The 12,237-nt window shown below is 42.5% G+C and overlaps 1 protein-coding gene across 2 annotated transcripts in view; it reads right to left on the minus strand.

Annotated features, from left to right (window-relative positions):
• Positions 1 to 12,237, minus strand: part of ADARB2 (adenosine deaminase RNA specific B2 (inactive)) — a 353,051-nt gene that overhangs the window by 199,345 nt on the left and 141,469 nt on the right. The gene's annotated exons all lie outside the window — the stretch shown is intronic.

Raw genomic sequence — 12,237 nt, forward strand, 5'->3', positions numbered from 1 at the left:
CTACAGTGATGCCGGATGCTAGTGGGATGTGTACAAGTATTTCCAGGCTGTTTTGCTATAAATTCTCAGCTGAAACATCCTTATGGTGCCAGACATGGGCTTTTCTTATTTCTTCCACCCAAAACAAACTGTCAGACCTCCTGGCAGTTTCGTGCTGTGGTCGCACAGGGGCTGAGATAAGGCCACCAGCTTCATCTCCTGCTGTGGATCCAGGCTTGGATTTGATCTTCAGAGACAACAGGAGAAGGCAGGCAGTGCTGGCAGCCCTACACCCTCTATGGGGCTGTGGCATGTCACAGCATACACGTTCTCAGCAGTCTCAGCTCTAGACTGGCACTTCTGATATCCCTAAAACTGCTGCCTCAGCTGAATGGTTTTTGGTGACTGGCTGAGGGACACCATACATCAAGATAAGGAAAGCCGATTTCAGTTGCCATAAGTTGGATAAGCCACTTAAATTTTGAAGGTGAAATATGCTTTCAAAGCAACTTTTAAAAAGCTTTTGACACAAGTTATCCCCACCCTGCTCTACAATACAGCTGCTGGAGCTTATAGAGAGCTCTTGTCAGAGACAGGGCTTTTGTCTCCTTTTTTTGACAAGCAGAAAACCTCTGGCTTTTTAAAGCTAAAGCCTATTGTGAGAGATACAAACCAGACTCTTGGCTAGACTCACCCGGCCTATTTCCACTGAAATAAGACTGCACTATCAGTTTACACGAGCCAAGGGACTGGCTGTACCAAGAAGGACTATGTGCTTTCAGGGAGCGCAGCAGCCCAGGAGGGGAGGGCATGGCATGTGTGGAGGAGCCTGAGCTGCCCGACTCACCAAATCCTGCTCCAGCCCCCACACGGATGTGCTGGGCACTGGTCTGACCAGTGGCACCAGCCACACTGCTGGCACCAGCCTGTGGGTGGCCCTCAATACACTGCACAGCACGATACAGGCATTGCTCCCAGCACCAGCTCCTGTCCAAGCGATTTGCATGAAATGCTTCTAATATTCCATGCTCGGTTCTTACCACCACACTTTTCCATAAATAAATATTGACCGGCAGGTCCCAGAGTCTCCAGCCAGATGGGGTTCATCCCTGGGGTGGCTGGGATGCTGGGACAGGTGGGAATTTTTTTCTTTTTATTCCCAGTTCTGCTACCACTCTTCAAACATGACCTGAGGAAAATGACCTCATCTTGCTGTTACACTTTCCCGACCTACAAAACAGAGTTAATTTAGCTTATCTGACGGTAGCAGGGAAAGACCTTATGCTTGCCAAAGAGCTTAAATTTGCTCCAATGCAAGATGCAACAGATGCACAGGAGGATGACAGCAGACCTTCCCTTCGAAGCATGGTACTGCAAAACCTGCTAACGATCCCAATAAAAGCCTCAGCTGAAAAAACAAGCTGCAAGACATCCATGCTTCCCAGCAGGATGTCCTGCGACATCCCTGCCATCCTGCCACCCCAGAGGCACGGGGTTGGTGCTCCAGCATGGGCGGGGGTGCTGCAAGTGCCGTGATCTCACACCGCCTCCTCCACGTGCCGTGCTGTACCCAAAACAGCTTCTCGGGCTCTGTTCCAGGCTGCTCGGCTGGCAGCACCCTGCGCTAAGGAAAAATAAATAATGAACCGAAGAGACAGCTCACTCTCAGCCTCACACGTCGTTGAGGAGATAACAGGCCAATGCGTATAATGATCTGCGCTGAATCATTTGCCACATCGGTATCAGAAGCTCTCAGCTTCATTCAGGGGCTCTCTCATCCAAACTGCATGCAAGATGACAGCGTTAATACATCAACGCCTGCAAAGGCGGCTGTAATGAAATCTGTCAGTGTTGCCCCTGCACCAAACACTACTTGAAAAAGCAGATGTGTAGCTCAGATTCAGTTTATTACTGTCTGAACCTTCCTCACTTACAAAACCAAAGGGTGATTAAAGGGGAAAACCCCAGGCTACTGAAAGTTGCAGTAGCTGTTGCATGCAGCTTGGAGCACAGCGGGAACACTGTCTGGAGCCTGCTGCTGTATTACTATTATTATTATTGTTGTTATTATTATGGCTATCATATCAAATTTCGAAGACCCCCAAATAGTTCAAGGTGTTCAAAAGAAACCTCATCAAATCAGAGTAGCCAGACTTTCTGCTGTTTCCGTGTAAGACGGTGTGTTACCCCTTGGAGAGCAAAGCCAGGATGGCTGTTCAAGCCATGTGCTGTATCTTAGAGCTACGCCAGTTTTACTGTGTGACCAGGCCAAGTCACCTTAGGGAACATTTTCATAAGTCTGCAGTGCTTTCAAAGCTGAAATGTCATTTTTAGAACCTAAATCCTCCCAACTGCTAAGAACATATAGGCTTATATGTGTCTGAAAATGAGGGAAAGTCTCCTAAATAATTTTGGCACTTCCAGAATGTATGAACTCATCTGAGCTAATTATTCTCTTTCCTTTACAGTTACTGGGCAGAAACAAGGCACAGGTGTAAGACTGTAACACAACTCACCTGCCTTCCCTGAGATCCTTCTTTGCATCCTCTTCTGCAGGAGTAAGAGCCAACAAAGGCACTAGAAATGCCAGATTCTCCTTGTCGACTCTAGACAGCTCCAGTGGAGAAGTCTGCACTGTAGGCATCTAATGTTAAGCTAAATGCACTCATGCACCTTGTGTCCTGCTGTGCCAGAAAGATAACACTCCCCATCTCCATAACATCACTTCTCCCTGCTAAGGCCTGTCCAACCCTATAAATGTCCACCATGAACACAGCAGGCTCTAGTCTTGTCTCAGGGTCTCCAGGATGTAACACTCAAAAGCAGCATGAGCAAGTCCTAAGAAGACAACTGTCAGACACTGAAGAGGACAAGACATTTTGCCGTCCTAGCCTACACTATCACTTTTTCCACTGGAGAGGCAAAGGAACCTGCCAGACTCTAGCAAGTCCCTTTTCTGTTCTCCTGCCCTTACAAGGCCAAATAAAGTCTCCAGCAGCTCCCCTGTGCTGCTGAGCATGGAGAAAAGCATCCTGTTGGGCCATCTGCCTGTCCTCTGCAGCATGTGAGGAAAGCCTTGCTCTCCATCCCAAGTGGCGCTGATGAGCTGAAAGGTGTAAAAGTTTTTCTTCTCATGCCTTGCGTATCCTGCTAATTACAGCGAGTCAAACGGATGCAAGTAGAGGGTTATTTTGGTAATTGCCTGTCTCAAAGGTATAAAACAGTATATTACATACTATCTACAAATCAGAATTCAAAAGCAAAAACATGTGTTTAATTTTAATTTTAATTGCATTTTTACTTCAAACATCTATTTTTCTCCCTGGTGCAAACAGACCTGAGCAATCTTGCAGAGATCAACAAAATCTTCCACAAATGCTAGGCGTTTCTCTCTTGGCGCTGCTTGGCTCTCTGAGCATTCAATCTACTAACTTTGACAGAAAAAGCTGTCTTATTTCTACAGCCTGCTTATTTTTAAATCAACAAATATTTACTGCACACTGCATTTTAAAGGATACAATTATTAGCGTACCTCTGTTTGATTACCAATGACACAGTAATAATACCAGCAGCTGCTGAATTGTAAGTGAAAATAACCCTTTCTTCTCATTTTTCTTATCTGTAGACTATAACAGCACTCACGGGGACAATAACCTATGAAATAGATTAAAAGCCTGTTAAATGCTATTTTCAGCTTGGCAGATCACCAAACCCTAGCTTACCCTTAAGCTCTGTTTCCTGTTAAATATTCCTTTTAGTATAGCCATGTGACAACAGTAATGTGCAATTTTACAGTGATTAAGTAACTGCACAAACAAGAGGTTTTACGTTTATAAACTGAGTGGTGCTGCTCTCACAGGTGAAAAGGACCGTTCTCCACCAAAGACACCAAGGCTTCTGGAAGAGGTTGTAGTGGTCTTATTTGCAGATTTTCCCTCTTGCCTAGTGACTTTAAACTAGAGAAGGGGACGTTGTTGGTTTCCCATTTCTGGCTGGCAATGTTGAACTCCCTTTTTTGTCTCCATCCCCCTTTTACAACACTAGGCTTCAGATTAGCAGGGAAATAATCCATATTTATTCTCTGAATAACTGAGGAAGTTTCCAACATGATGAGTGCTGAGGGGGGTCATCAGTGGAAATGATGCAGCTGGGGGCCATACTTAGTGTGCCAATCTGCTTTTATGAACTGACTTGGGACTACTTTATCCATCTGAACAGGAGAACAAAAGGAAAAGAAAAAGAGCACAAAACTAGAAGGACTAAAGGAACCAGCAAACTTCGAAGAGCTTCTAATACTGTAGGAGGGGTTTCTTTTGAAAGCAACAGACAGGGAAGACAAGGAAAACACAGGTCTAAGAGAAAATGGGAGAAAGAAGCTTTAGTGCCACTGGAGGAAGAAAGGCAAAGCCACTGCTAGACTGGTACTGCTCTGCGGGAAGCAGTTGTTTTCACAGGGTAGATTGTTTCCATTCAGACATGCGACAAAACAGCAAGAACAGCACAACAGGATCTGCGTCTTCTGCTTCCTGCACTATTTTAGTACCTTTGGTTTTGACCAGAACCTCCCCCTTGGGGCTCTGAAACTTCCTGAAGAAAGCTTGGTTGGAACTCTAACCTTTAACTCCCATTCAGCCTTTTGGAATGAAAAAAAGCTGGTAGATAAAATCCCAACAATTTCTGAATTCAGCTGATGGGAGGCAACATAAATAAAAGTAATCCCAGCTCTTACCAGTTTTGAATAGTTGTAAATAAAAATAAACAATGTGTGTGTTTATGGACATTTCTTTTTAAAATTAAAAATTGGAAATTATTATCTGACTTCCATTCTAAGAATGAATAGCCTTTCCTTTTTTTGATGTATAAAGTTCTATCAACCTCTCACTGAAGGGATGGTAAGAGCTCATGAAATTTTATGCTGTAAGAAATAACACTCCTCTACTTGAACTTCAGCTTGCTAATGGCACAGAAGACCTCTTGCACACACATACATTTCAAAAAATAGGGATCTGCCCAAGACTAAGAAATCTCTATTTATCCAGGCACAAGTTGCTGCCTTGAAAAGATCAACACATGGGAAGAAGACCAGCATCCAAGAACCCTTAAGGCACTCCGTCCTCCTCAGCAACCACTCACCCTGTCATTCCTCAACCCCAGGTGGTTCCCAGAGGTGGTTGCTCAGGCTCCTGAGCTGGAAATTAAGCTTTTTGCTTCTGGAACAAGGCCATTATGTTCTTTAACAGAACACACATAAAATATCTTTGTATTGTTCTCTTAAAGAACACAAATACCTTTGTATTTATATTTGCTTCCTGCTGAACTGTGATACTCCCCCACAGACTTTATTCTCCCCTCCCTTTGTCACTACATGCATATTTGATGTGATATGATTTTTACTGCTTGGCTGGACATCACCTCAAATATGCTTCTAATATCACAATACACCAAAAAAAAAAAAGTATATTCAAGCGTTCATGTCTGTATATCATCTGTATTGCTACTGGAAAACAATTTTTGAGGTGATGACAGGTACTATAGTGTTTAGCACATTTCCTGCTCCACCTTCAATGTGCGTAAGACACATCTGCAGTAGAAAAGGAAGGACACAGTCCGGCACCCTCACAGCTGCCCAGTATTGAACAGGATGCTTAAGGCTGGTATTTCAAAGCAGTCTTTGCAGGTCAAATATCAAAACTCCATTGTAGTTTTAAAAGTGATGATGCCTTAAGGCCCCAACTGGAATATTCCTGCACGTGACATTTTAATGCCCATCTTCAGTTTTCTACTCATTTCCACAAATCCTGGAGTTTCACTTTGAGCTGTAGGTTGAAATGAACACGAAACATAAAGTGGAACTCTAATGAAAGCTCTAACTTTCCTACTTTCAGAAGAAAACTTCAAATCCCACTAGACCCTTCTGTGAAGAACATTTTTGAAGCAAAAGCTTAGTTCTCTTCCCCTGATACATGCTATTACCTTTGTGCCTTAATTTCACCCATTTGCTTGTATCCCATAAGGAAGAGAGCATGTTTCTGTACACTCAGATGACCTGGTTAGGGAGACAGTGTTTGCAGTTAAAGCAATAATATCGCAACTCTGAAAATGAACCCTATTTAAAGCTTATTCCTGTTACTTTGACAGTAAATTGAAGCTACAGTATTTAATCATCCTCTGGATCTTCTGTACCTTGCGAATCCAGCATCCTGGGCTTATAACCACAAGTGTGCTGAGAAGTTACTGATGATTGCTGAACACACCGAGGCTCCTGCAAAGGAGGCAGGAAAAACACACAAGGGTTCATCCTTAGCAGTGACCTGGGTACTGGTACAGGAACATAAGACATATCAGCTATATTCTGAGCGTTACTTTTTATTTTCTGATTCACTGTTATTTTTTATTCAGAGCCTCAGGAAGATTTTCTGGAAAAAACTGAAGAAGCCCTGAGCTTGAACTCTAGCTATTGTATAACCACAGAGCAGGAGAGATGGACCTCAAGAGTCACCCAGTGCATTTCTCTGCCATTTATTATCCCAGAAGAAAATATTTTTTATCTTAAATAATTTTTAAAAGACTCATCCAGAAAGCCAGTGCACATCACCAGTGCAGGATTTTCTCATAATGCCATGTAGATCATAACTGTTTTAACAGGGCTTGAGTACCCTTGTGATGCTGATCGCTGGAATGTGACCATTGTAGTCAAACTGTGAACATTTATAATTTAGTCCAAAACAGTGGGTTATCTAGCCACTCATTCTTAAAAACATAAACCAGCAAGGAAACCCCAGCCCCACATGATTGTGATCAGTTTGCAGCTTTCATTCCTGTGAAAAGATAAGCTTTCCTTGCCTGAACTAGGACAGATGGCAGCCCTATAGGTTGCCACTCCGAAGTGCCTCTGAGCAGAGCTCTCTGTACTGTAGCCGTTGTTACAGCAGCATATGCTTGAGAGATGCAAGCTGTTTTCCCCGAATCTAGCACTCTAAAACTGCATGCTGGGCTCCCTTGCATCCACGATTCATTGCTTGCCTTCCAAACCTCTCCATGTTGCCTTTTTTTTTTATTATTATTTTTTAAAGTGAACCCTTGCTTACCAGAAATAGAAAAGCACAACCACAAATCTGTGTGTACAGATAGACATGTTCTTATTCTTTAATAGGTAACATGTGTAGCTGAACAGGGAATTTTACAGGTGGCGTTTTCAAATCCAAGTCTCCACAAAAACAAATGGAAGCACAGTTATTAGGCGCTGAGAGCAGTGCTATGCTAGGGGTCATATGTTGGAAACCTATGTTCTTCAAGGACAGCAGAGTGGCCATTGCAACACCAGGGAGAACCCACACTCTCCTGTTCATTACTGCATGAATAAAAGCAGGTCTCTGCTTTGCTGTATGACCAGGAGAACAGTTCTGGCTCCCAGAGGTAGAGGCGGTCCCTTAGGATACAGTGCTCAGTCTTAGGTAAAATCATTAGCTACTTGCAGCTAATGACTTAGGTTTGTCAAAGGACAGACGCTATACAGGGTAAGGTGACACTTTTACACCTTGCATAGTCAAGCTGTGGAAATTCTTGCAGAATGATGCTTTGCATAGTAAATGGTTTCCAAAACCAGTTAAATGACTTACTGGAAGAAAACTCTAACAGGAGTGACTGAGGTTGTACAGATAGATACTCATGATCCTGAGCTGCAGATCACACAAAACTGAGAATGTACACTAGGAAAATATTGCTATATCCATTCCTTATTCTTACACTCTTCCCTAGACATCCAACAAGGCTGTCGTCAGAGACAACTTACTAAAGAACATGAGAAATACGAGTGATTGAGCTGAACCAGTGTGTTTGATGCTGGGCTGCTCATGGGAGGCTGACACCCATGCTAGTAAATCCTGACAAAGAGCAATGCTAACAGGCAGTCAGCAAGCATCAGAGGTGAGAATGAATGGGATACAGTGTCCTAAACTTAGGTGCCCAGTGTTGCTGTAGGCACTGCAGTGTTTCCTGCCTCATCTCCAGCTTAATCCTGTGCAGATCAATTGAACAACCCGGGAACTCAATTGGCTCAGCTCACCAAAGAGTCAATATACCCAAAACAGAGTTTGGAATGATTTGTCTCCTCTCAAACAAGTCAATTAAAATAGATAAGATGAATGCCACATGAAAAGTGCTTATTTCTTTTCATTGACCACAGAGGGAACCACTGGTGACTAGCTGTCTCCTGACACTAAGGGACACAACTCAGCTCTGGACATTCGCAGGGCAGATGTCTAAAATTAGGTGAAACACTGAGTGTTCATGCTATGCAATTAGCACATGATACCAGCCCAGATTTCTTCTGGCTACCCAAAGTGATTTTCACCCAATGTTATCTTGAGGCAGCTGGGAGTGACCACTGGGACCAACCTTCATTAGCCAGGACCAGAACAAGCATCTCCAAAACATGTCCCCCGGGACTTACAGTGCTGGGTTTAGCACAGGTGACACTTGCTCAAGCATCCCATGAGAAGATCTAAGCTGGGAAGAAATATTACAGTGTCTCAGCCAGCCCGAGTGATAAAATGCTGAAATACTGTACTCCCTTGCCAACCTCCCCAGTGCCGACCTGTGACAGTGTGACAGCAAAGTTAAGGCTCAGCATCTTTAGCTGACAGATGACCTTTAGCAGACTGAAGCTCTGGTAGGTTTATTCCTGAGCCCCCCAAAACAAAACCAGGCTTACAAAGATTTGCAAAGGCCATGAACATACTGCTCTTGTAGATTTTTTGAGCAGGGCTTTTTTACTCACAAATGGTAACAAAAGTGATTCTGGTAATACTCTGTGAAAAACAGGGCAATAAATTGGTGTCATTTTAGTGGATTAGTACTGTCACATCAGCTGCCACAGCTTTCCGCCTATGTCATCAACTGTGCTGCTGCCATCCTCTTTCCCCATCACATTGCAATAGTTGCAGACATTGCAGTTAAAGGTGGAGTCAAAGGCAAGGCATGTTCTGAATGGATCAGGAAAAATAAAGGGGGAAATTCTGGTATTAGAACTGTAAAAAGGAGGGATGATTTTCCTGTAAACTCATGGGTTTTGTGTGGCATCAATGCTACTAAGCATTAGAACTTTTTTTCTTAAATTTATTTATTTTCATCAAGACAAAGTGGATTATGTACATTCTGATTTCTAAATATAAGATGAGATTAATTTAGAATTCTTGAAACCACAAGAAGGATGACTGTCATGAACTGTCTGATGCTTTCTAGGTAGGAGAATACTAACCAGTTGCTATGGAACTTACGATTAATTTCTTCTAAGCTTGGTCCTGTATCCTACCAAGGGACTCATTGTGCAACCTTGGGCATGTTGTTAATGCATCAGTTGTCAAATTATGTGAATGACTCATAAAGGAGTTTCAGGTGCTCAGAAGGCCTAAATATCCAACTGAAATTCCCTCAACGTGTTTTGACTCTCCTAGTTTAAAGAACAGTCCTTTTTATCTCTTTTAAGATGTCAGAGTATGAGGGACTGAGTGCAAAGTACTATTCTTATAGCATGATAAAATGAAAGGCAATGATATATAAGAAGGAGATATGATCCCTACACATATTTACAAAGTCTTAAAATGAAACAAAATTATTTGGAGTTCATATTTGAGCAAAATACATAATCCACAACCTAAATGGACTAGAAATGTTATTTGGGCTGAAAGGAAAATGTCCCTTGAGGACTGAACCCAAGCTTTCCACTGTGCAACACGCCGGAATAGAGAGCAGTCTGTTATCAGAAAGAGCTTTTAACTGTAGAATGAAATACCTCATTTCACATAGGGCTCAGAAACTTGTTGAAAGTACAACTCTTTTAACATAAGTATTTTTCTAGTAAACTTTTATAATATGGACACGGGAGCCTGGCTGGAACACTTCTGTATCTTTTGATGAAGATTTCATTTAGATACAGCCTATAGTTCTCAGTAACTTCCCCCACCTTGTTTCAGGACAAACTGAGATAAAAGGATGGATTTTGGCATCCTGCCTGTCGTGGTTTAATGCCAGCCGACAGCAAAGTACCACACAGCTGCGCGCTCACTCCCCCGCTACCCCCTCGCAGTGCAATGGGGAGGATAACTGGGAAAAAGGTAAAACTCGTGGGTTGTCATAAGAACAATTTAATAATTGAAAGAAAATAAAACATTATAAGAATAATAAAAGAAACCACAACAACAAATGACAAAGGGAGAGAAATAAAACACAAGAAAAAAAAACCAAGTGATGCACAATGTAATTGCTCACTACCCACTGACTGACGCCCAGCCAGTCCCTGAGCAGTGATCAGCCAGCCCTGAACGACTCCCCCCCAGTTTATACACTGAGCATGGCGTTCTATGGTATGGAACATCCCTTTGGCTAGCTCAGGTCAGCTGTCCTGGCTCTGCTCCCCCCAGCTTCTTGTGCACCTTCTCGCCAGCAGAGCACAGGAAACTGAGAAGGCCTTGATTATATAAGTCCCTGATTAAGTAAGTATTACTTAGTGACAACTAAAACAGCCGTGTGTTATCAACATTAGCCTCCTATCAAATCCAAAACATGGCACTGCACCAGTTACTGAGAACAAAATTAACTTTATCCCAGCCGAAACCAGGACACCAGCCTCGAGGCCAGGAGCATGGGAGTTCCTGGCTTCCAGACCACTGAAACAAACAGCACCACTGTTTGTTTCCAGGAAAATCCAGCAGAAACCTGTACTGCTGAGGACAGGCAGATACCGATGGGTGCAGAAGCACTCCTCACCTGAGTTCAACCAGGGCTGTCATAGCAGGGCTCCTCAACCTAATGGCACAATATACCTATTCTTCATTAATCACCATGTTCACTCTGTCTTACTGAGGACAATAAAGTTAATTTCTACCTCATGCAACTTGAATCAGACCCTAAGTTGTGCTTAATCCACTAAATTTTTAGAATTTAAGATGAGCATTTTCATGAACCTTCAAAAGGAATGTCCCATTCCCTTTCAATCAAATCTGCCCCCTTATTCCTACTTCTTTGTTTCTTTTTTTGCCACTCAAAGTCCCCAGAGGACAAGCCTGGACATTTAAATTCCCTGCTGATCCCTGCCCATGTGGCTCCAATTGGTTTTATACCATGCAGCCTGTCTAAGACACAAGATTAAGTGACTTGCCACAGTCCCAGCTACCTGAAAATTCAGAGACACTTGTTTATTTTGTTTTACAGCCGTAGATTCCACAGCATCCAAATCCCTCTGAAATGGTTATGAATTTGGGTATATAATCCCCTTTTGTTTCTTTAAGTATCTCTGCTTAATTTTTCCTCATTTCTCGTAAATCGCAAACATAACAGCCTCACTTTCGGTTAAATAGAGGAAATAACCTTCCCTGATTTCTGGTCATTTTTTGCTAAGGTATGGGGTGAGGAAAGCATTTAAGATCTGATTTACTGAGTAACATTAAACCTTAAACAGCTTTGCCCTTATCTTGTCTTCCTTTGCTCTCTTCTGATTGAGGCAGTCCTACCAAAATGATCAATTCACTTTCCAGTTCTGATGTAATTTTGTGTTTGTTTTTGTTTTTAACCAAAAAGCATATAGTACTAGGACGTTCTTACCACAGAGATCTACCCACATTGACCTGTGTCTTGCAGGCAATGTGACGGATTCAGATAAATCTGCAGGTCAAAGATGGATATTCAGCTCATGCCTGAAACAGTAGTCAGCTATGGATCTGAATTCCAGTGTCTGAACACAGCAGGGCCAGTATTATTGTCAGACAGGCACTTAATGAAGCTTTTGAATGCATTGTGAAAATTGTCTTTGATAATGACACTTGTCTGAGCCAACAACCTCTTGCCTTGCAAATGATGAAATGCTTTCCACAGTACAACTCTGTGCTGCAGTAATAAAGTGTTAAAGCAAAAGCCTCACGACAGTCTTTGGGAAACTTCTATTTAGAAATGCTTTTAAGCCTTATGTTTTCTATATTTCCTAATCTTCTTCATTAAGATATATGAACCAAAATCTCCTCTACCCAGCCACAGTTACAAAGGGTGACTGTTTCCCACTTGAACTTTAAGTCTGCTAATATTAGAAGGTAACAGATTCTCTTATGCCCCTCTAAAAATGTTTCTTTACGGACAACCTGAATTTTGTTTGTTTTTCTGTACCTGTTTTTTCTCACTAATATTCTGTTTTCTTCTCTCATTTCCCTACAGACTGTGAGTCTTGGAAATAACGTCTTGAAACAAGCATTTTATATGGTTCTATAC

The sequence above is a fragment of the Falco punctatus genome (assembly GCF_963210335.1).
Source record: "Falco punctatus genome assembly, chromosome: 4".
NCBI lineage: Eukaryota > Metazoa > Chordata > Aves > Falconiformes > Falconidae > Falco > Falco punctatus.